Raw genomic sequence first — 6000 nt, forward strand, 5'->3', positions numbered from 1 at the left:
AAAACGAGAGAGGAGAAAAGAGAAGCACCCCGCCATCTGCTCATATCGGCTTTTAGTGAAGTTTGTTTTTGATCACTCCCCCTACCCCCATTTTCTTCCATTAAATGCCCTACAGTATGAAAATTGTACAAAACAGTTAAAAAGAAATTGTGTAGATATTCAGAAAATAAGAACGGAAGAGTAATATACTGGCCATTTGGACAATTCATACTTTATTTTCTTGATAAGATACAAAATTGAAGAACTTTTCAAGGAATTTCAAAAACTTAAATAATTTTCAAAGACTCTCGAACAGTTGAAATTATTTGAAGCTCTTTATTTACACTTTTCAGAAGTTGATTGCAGTCTTACAAAATGATTATAACTTTGTAGGACACACCCGTTTTAAGTTAAAAATAAATGCAACGAAACATTTCTCGAAACAAACTTTTTTTCAATCACAAGTAGTGCAGAAAATGAAAGAGAGTAGAGTAAGTGTTATTTTTTTTTCTCATACTTAAGGTATTAACAGTATGCAGTAGAAGTAAGGGAAAAAAAACAAGCAATAACAAAAGAACCTCCATGACACTGAATTCGGCATTAAATAAATGCAAGACAAGAAACATATCAGTCACAAAAATGATCTTGAAAATTATGCTACAAAAACGCGAGAATCGTGATTTTTGCATTTTTTACTCAGGATGTATCAAGGAGCTGAATTTGGTACATCTTGGTAACAAGATACTCGCCTAATCGGAAACTAGGGGCCCAGCCTTTGGGGAGTCCCCGGCTCGAAATCAGTACAGTGTAAGTTTTGTAAGAGTTTTAGGGGGAGGAGGGCAGGGTCGTTCACAGAGGGGAGAAGGGACACCTGTTGGCCCGGGCCCGAGCTTAAAAGGGGCCCAATATTTTTAAACCTAGGGTTGAAAATATGGGTAAAAAATATGGAGGGGGCCCAAAAAAAGCATTTGTGACAGCCCCAAAATTTCTGTGCACGCCTCTTTAGGAGGAAGTGCACAGAAGTCAGTTCGGTAGACTTGAAAAGTCTACCGGACTGACAAAGGGCCTGCCTTGACCCTGGACTGCCCTGAATTGAATTGGGGAAGAGAGCAGGAAGTCCTAATTAAAGGTCTAAATTTCAAGTATGCCTTGCAGCTAATGAGAACTAGAACTGCTTTTTCTGTATTTCTACAAAATATTATAAATTTTGAATAGTAGCAAAATTAAGAATTAAAAAAAAAAAAATTCTTATTTTCCTTTTCTGACATTAGGAATTTAAAAAAAAAGAAAAGAAAAAAAACTTTTTCTGTTTTATGGTACAAAACATTTCGGGTTTCGGGGAAGGGGGGGGGGCCGGGCCCGTCAGCCCCCCCCCCCTCTGGATACGGCCTTGTCAGGGGTTGCTCGGCTCTGGGCCTGGATCAGAAAATAATAACAATAATAATAATAATAATAATAATAATAACAGAGCTCTCGTCAGGGATCCATAAGTACTAAAAAATACACAACGTTTGGGGCATTCCAAGGTATTTTTGACATTTATATAGAGTCCGTAACGTGACCTTTTTTGCCATAACTTTTTAATTTACTGTTTGATTAGCATATTATTTTATTTTGATCTTTTCCTACCAACACACCAGCCCAAATTAAAATAATTTGCAAATCATGCGGTAAATTAAAAAGTTATGGCAAAAAGAGGTCACGTTACGGACTCTACATAATGCCAAAAATACCGTGGAATGCCTCATTTATAATTTTTTCTTTTATTTTTTTTAGAAAAAGTTGGTGAAAACTAAAGTTCAATATCGTACGAACAATAGAAAAATAGAATTTATGAAATTCGAGGTCTGCCTCGCTCCATTTCATTCCTTTTCATTAAGTACAGTCGGACCCCAATTTAACGAACCTCTAATTAACGAACTTCACGATTTAGCGAATTTTTCTTTTTCTCCGACCAAAATGAGGGCAAAAAATCCCTATTGACCGAATAATAAACCCCAAATTAACAAATATTTTTAAAAGCCGATTTTTTTTTTTTTTGTTAATTTGAGTTAGGAAGTATTAGATTGTTTTCCAAATGAGAAATCCATCCTGTCCGAAGCAGAAAAATATTTTTCTTGGAATCAGCAATATTTGACGGGCGAGGAAGCAACCAAAGAATAGCGATTCTGTTGCAGAAAGCGATAATGAGACTCATTAAAGCTGTTACTTTTTCTAATGCTCCTAATTCTCATGGAATGGAAACTAAAAACATATCTCATGCAGCAGGCCGTAAATTACACGATATTTTCTTCTCTCCATAAGTCGAAAGGGAACTATTTTGAGTGAAATATCAAGGAAATTATCAGAATCCATTACTCAGCACAATACAACTTCAACTTAACTAGTGTGTAATAAGTCGCAGAATAAAAAGTATACACATTCTAATCGTGCATATTTTTGTACAGTTGCTTATTAGGGCTTTTGATATAGTAAGTGCAATTGTAAAAAAAACGCACCCCGGTTTTACGAATAACCCTGATTTAACGTATAAAAGTTCCGGTCTCGATGAATTCGTTAATTTGGGGTCCGACTGTAATTAAATTGAGTAATTTGAAAGCATACTTTGAACAACTTTAATGCTTCGAGAGAATTTTAATCCAGTTTTAACTTTTATCACGGCAAAGAATTTGGCGTAAACGACTAATAGCTAGAAAAAAAGCAAAAAGCATTCGATGCGTCAAATTTTACTCGGCAATTAGTAATATTATTCATTGAAGTTTCTTCCGCTGAAAAAGAATGGCAAAAAAGCTTAAGTACTGCTCGAGTTCAATATGTACACTATACTTCAACTTATTTTATTGACATAAGGAAAACTAGTATGTTGTGGCCATCACGAAACTTTCTTCTATATTTTTCCTTTTTCTGATCCCTCCCCATGCTTGACGAGGAAGCTCAACCACCGTTTGAGCTATTGACACCAAAATTGAATCAGCACCTGTACCTGTTATGGGCAACATATGGACCAAATTTTGTTTGATTCCGCCAGTTACTTCCTGAGGAATAGCACTCACGCATAACTCAAAAAACGTCCCATTGCTCCACCCCCCTTGGAGGAATTCGCGCCAAAAACAAATGGGCACAAGTTCACATAGGGTCACATATGTGTACCAAATTTCGTTCAATTTCATGCGATAGTTTTTGCTGTAGAGCGGCCACAAAAAACTGGTCACACACAGACGTGACACACACACACACATACACACACATACATACACACACACATACATACACACACATACATACACACACACAGACAGACAGACATTTTCCAAAAATAGTCGAAATGGACTCAGCACACCTCAAAACGTTCGAATCCGTCAAAATTCGAAATTCGAAAATTTGCACGAATCCAATACTTTCTTCTATATATTAGATATAGAAGAAAGTAAAAATATGAAACATTATCGAAATTTGATATACCCGAAAAACGATTTTAACTAGTATGTTGTGGCCATCACGAAACTTTCTTCTATATTTTTCTTTTTTTTTCTGATCCCTCCCCGTGCTTGACAATATGCAGTATTCCCAACAAAAACAAAATTACACATGAAAAAACTAGACGACCATCCCAATGTCTGAATTATTGCAAAAGTAAAGCAAAGAGCGAAAATTGAAAGTTATTTCAAAAGCCTTGCTTGAATTAATTATAAATATTTTATTTGTTAACAAACATAAGATGGCAACAGTTAAAAATTTTAAATCATTGAGATAATATTTCCGATCATTTCCATACAATTAAAATCACGAGAAATACGCAGACGACAATCTATTACGATTTATCTTTCTTATTGTTGCATTAATAAAGCTATTTTTATTCGCAAAAAAAAAAAAAAAAAAAAATCAACACCTCTTGGAGCGATTGGCGTCAAAATTGAACCAAAGCCTGTTTACATATGGATTAACATCTTAATATATAAAAATGGAGTTTGGTAAATTTGTTCCCTAAGATCTCAGAAACTACCCGGCAGATTTGGCTGAAACTTTCACCGTTTGTTCAGTTTGGTACTGGGAAGGTTTATAGACCAGTTCGAAAAAAATCCGATTGATAGTTCCCTTTTTACTCCAATTTTAGTCCCAATTTTCGCATAAATGCCCCAATATGGGGGTGGAAAAAAACGTGCACATATTAACATTATATGTCCATCGAAAGCGCCAATTTTTCTGCTGAAGATAGCATCTGTTCGATGTTTCTAAGTTGTATAAAAAACGAGTTATGGGCTTTTTTGTTCCCTGTTCGAAGGCTTTCATCAACCCAAGTCATTATTTAGTGTGTCATCTCAACTCCCAAGAATTGTTGTATTGTTGAATATTTTTGCGTTTCGTCTGACTTTTTGAGGCTTTTCTCAAGTCAAATCTTAAAGTAACGTTTTTCCACAAGATTGGCTAAAAATAAATGGATTTGGCTGATCATTTTACTTTTAAACGGAGCTTATGTAATTAATGGTTTATTATTATTATTTATGCTGATTGGACACTTGCTCACTATATCCAACCAACCAGCAGAAATATCGCCAGAATTTTTTCAGAAAGATTTCAGTTGCTGATGCATTTGGCAGTTTTTTCCACTGTCGCTGTTTTTGAGCCCAAAGACTACGTAATAATGTTTCTCAGCTTTCACCATATAAACAAAATATCGCTAGTCAAAGATACTTAAAAAAGAAACAAAAAATATTGTGTAAAATAATTCAACAACTAAATTAGGCAAATCCATAAACCGCACAAAAACTTCCATTAATTTTTCTTTTTGCACGATTTCAAACAATCGCCAAATTTTACTACTTATTTTGGAAACATTTCGGATGAAACCGTTTAGCGCCATTTTATTTAGACCATAAGTATCTCAGCATCGGGCAACAATATTTCTATAATAAAAATTAGTAAAGAGGGGGAGTATTATCGAAAGTGTCCCAAAATGATTCTCGAAAATTTGGTAAAATTTTAAACAGCACCAAGTGCCCACAAAAATTGAAATTTCCCAAAATAACTAAAGCAAGTGTAAGGGGAACACGGGCGGCTACATTTTTTAAAACAGTTCGTACATCAATAGCCATACAGAGAAGGTTTTAGTTTAAAAAAAAAGTACCAACAGATAAATCGTTTTAAACATGTAAAGTTTAATTTCATGTTTCGTAAATTCTTCAAATTTGTATATGCATAAATGTCGTGCTTTCGTTTCTAACTGAATATTATTTTGTTCTTTGTACTTATTGCTATTTTAGTTTAATGAGTAAGGAAGAAGCTCGATTTTTAATCACGTCAAAAAGGTTTGTTTTAAATTCTTTCGCTTAAAACAGAAAACAAGGGCAAGTAACGATTGTTTCTCATAATTATTACTGACCCAGGCAACGCCGGGTATTTTTGCTAGTATATTCTAAATTTCAACCAGAACGTAGTATTACTTCTTGAGATAGGGCACTCACAATGGAAAAAAGAACGGGTGATTGCGCTACCCCCCTTTTTAGCTGTTGACACCAAAATAAAATCAGCTCTTATACCTACTAAGGGCTACTTGCCGATAAATTTTTCTTTCCTTCCGTTCATTATTTCTTGAGATACAGCAGTCACAATTGACTACAAAAAACGTTCTATACCTCAACTCCCGTTTGAGTTATTGGCACCAAAATTGAATCAGCACCTGTTCCTGTTGATGGCAACATATGGACCAAATTTTGTTTGATTCCGCCAGTTACTTCCTGAGGAATAGCAAGCACGCGTAACTCAAAAAACGTCCCATTGCTCCACCCCCCTTGGAGGAATTTGCGCCAAAAACCAATGGGCACAAGTTCACATAAAGGCACATATGTGTACCAAATTTCGTTCGATTTCATGCGGTAGTTTTTGCTGTAGAGTGGCCACAAAAAACTGGTCACACACAGACGTGACACACATACACACACACATACACACAGATAGACAGACATTTTCCAAAAATAGTCGAAATGGACTCAGCACACCTCAAAACGTTCGAATCCGTCAAAA

The sequence above is a fragment of the Uloborus diversus genome, chromosome 9 (assembly GCF_026930045.1).
Source record: "Uloborus diversus isolate 005 chromosome 9, Udiv.v.3.1, whole genome shotgun sequence".
In the NCBI taxonomy this organism is placed as follows: Eukaryota; Metazoa; Arthropoda; class Arachnida; order Araneae; family Uloboridae; genus Uloborus; species Uloborus diversus.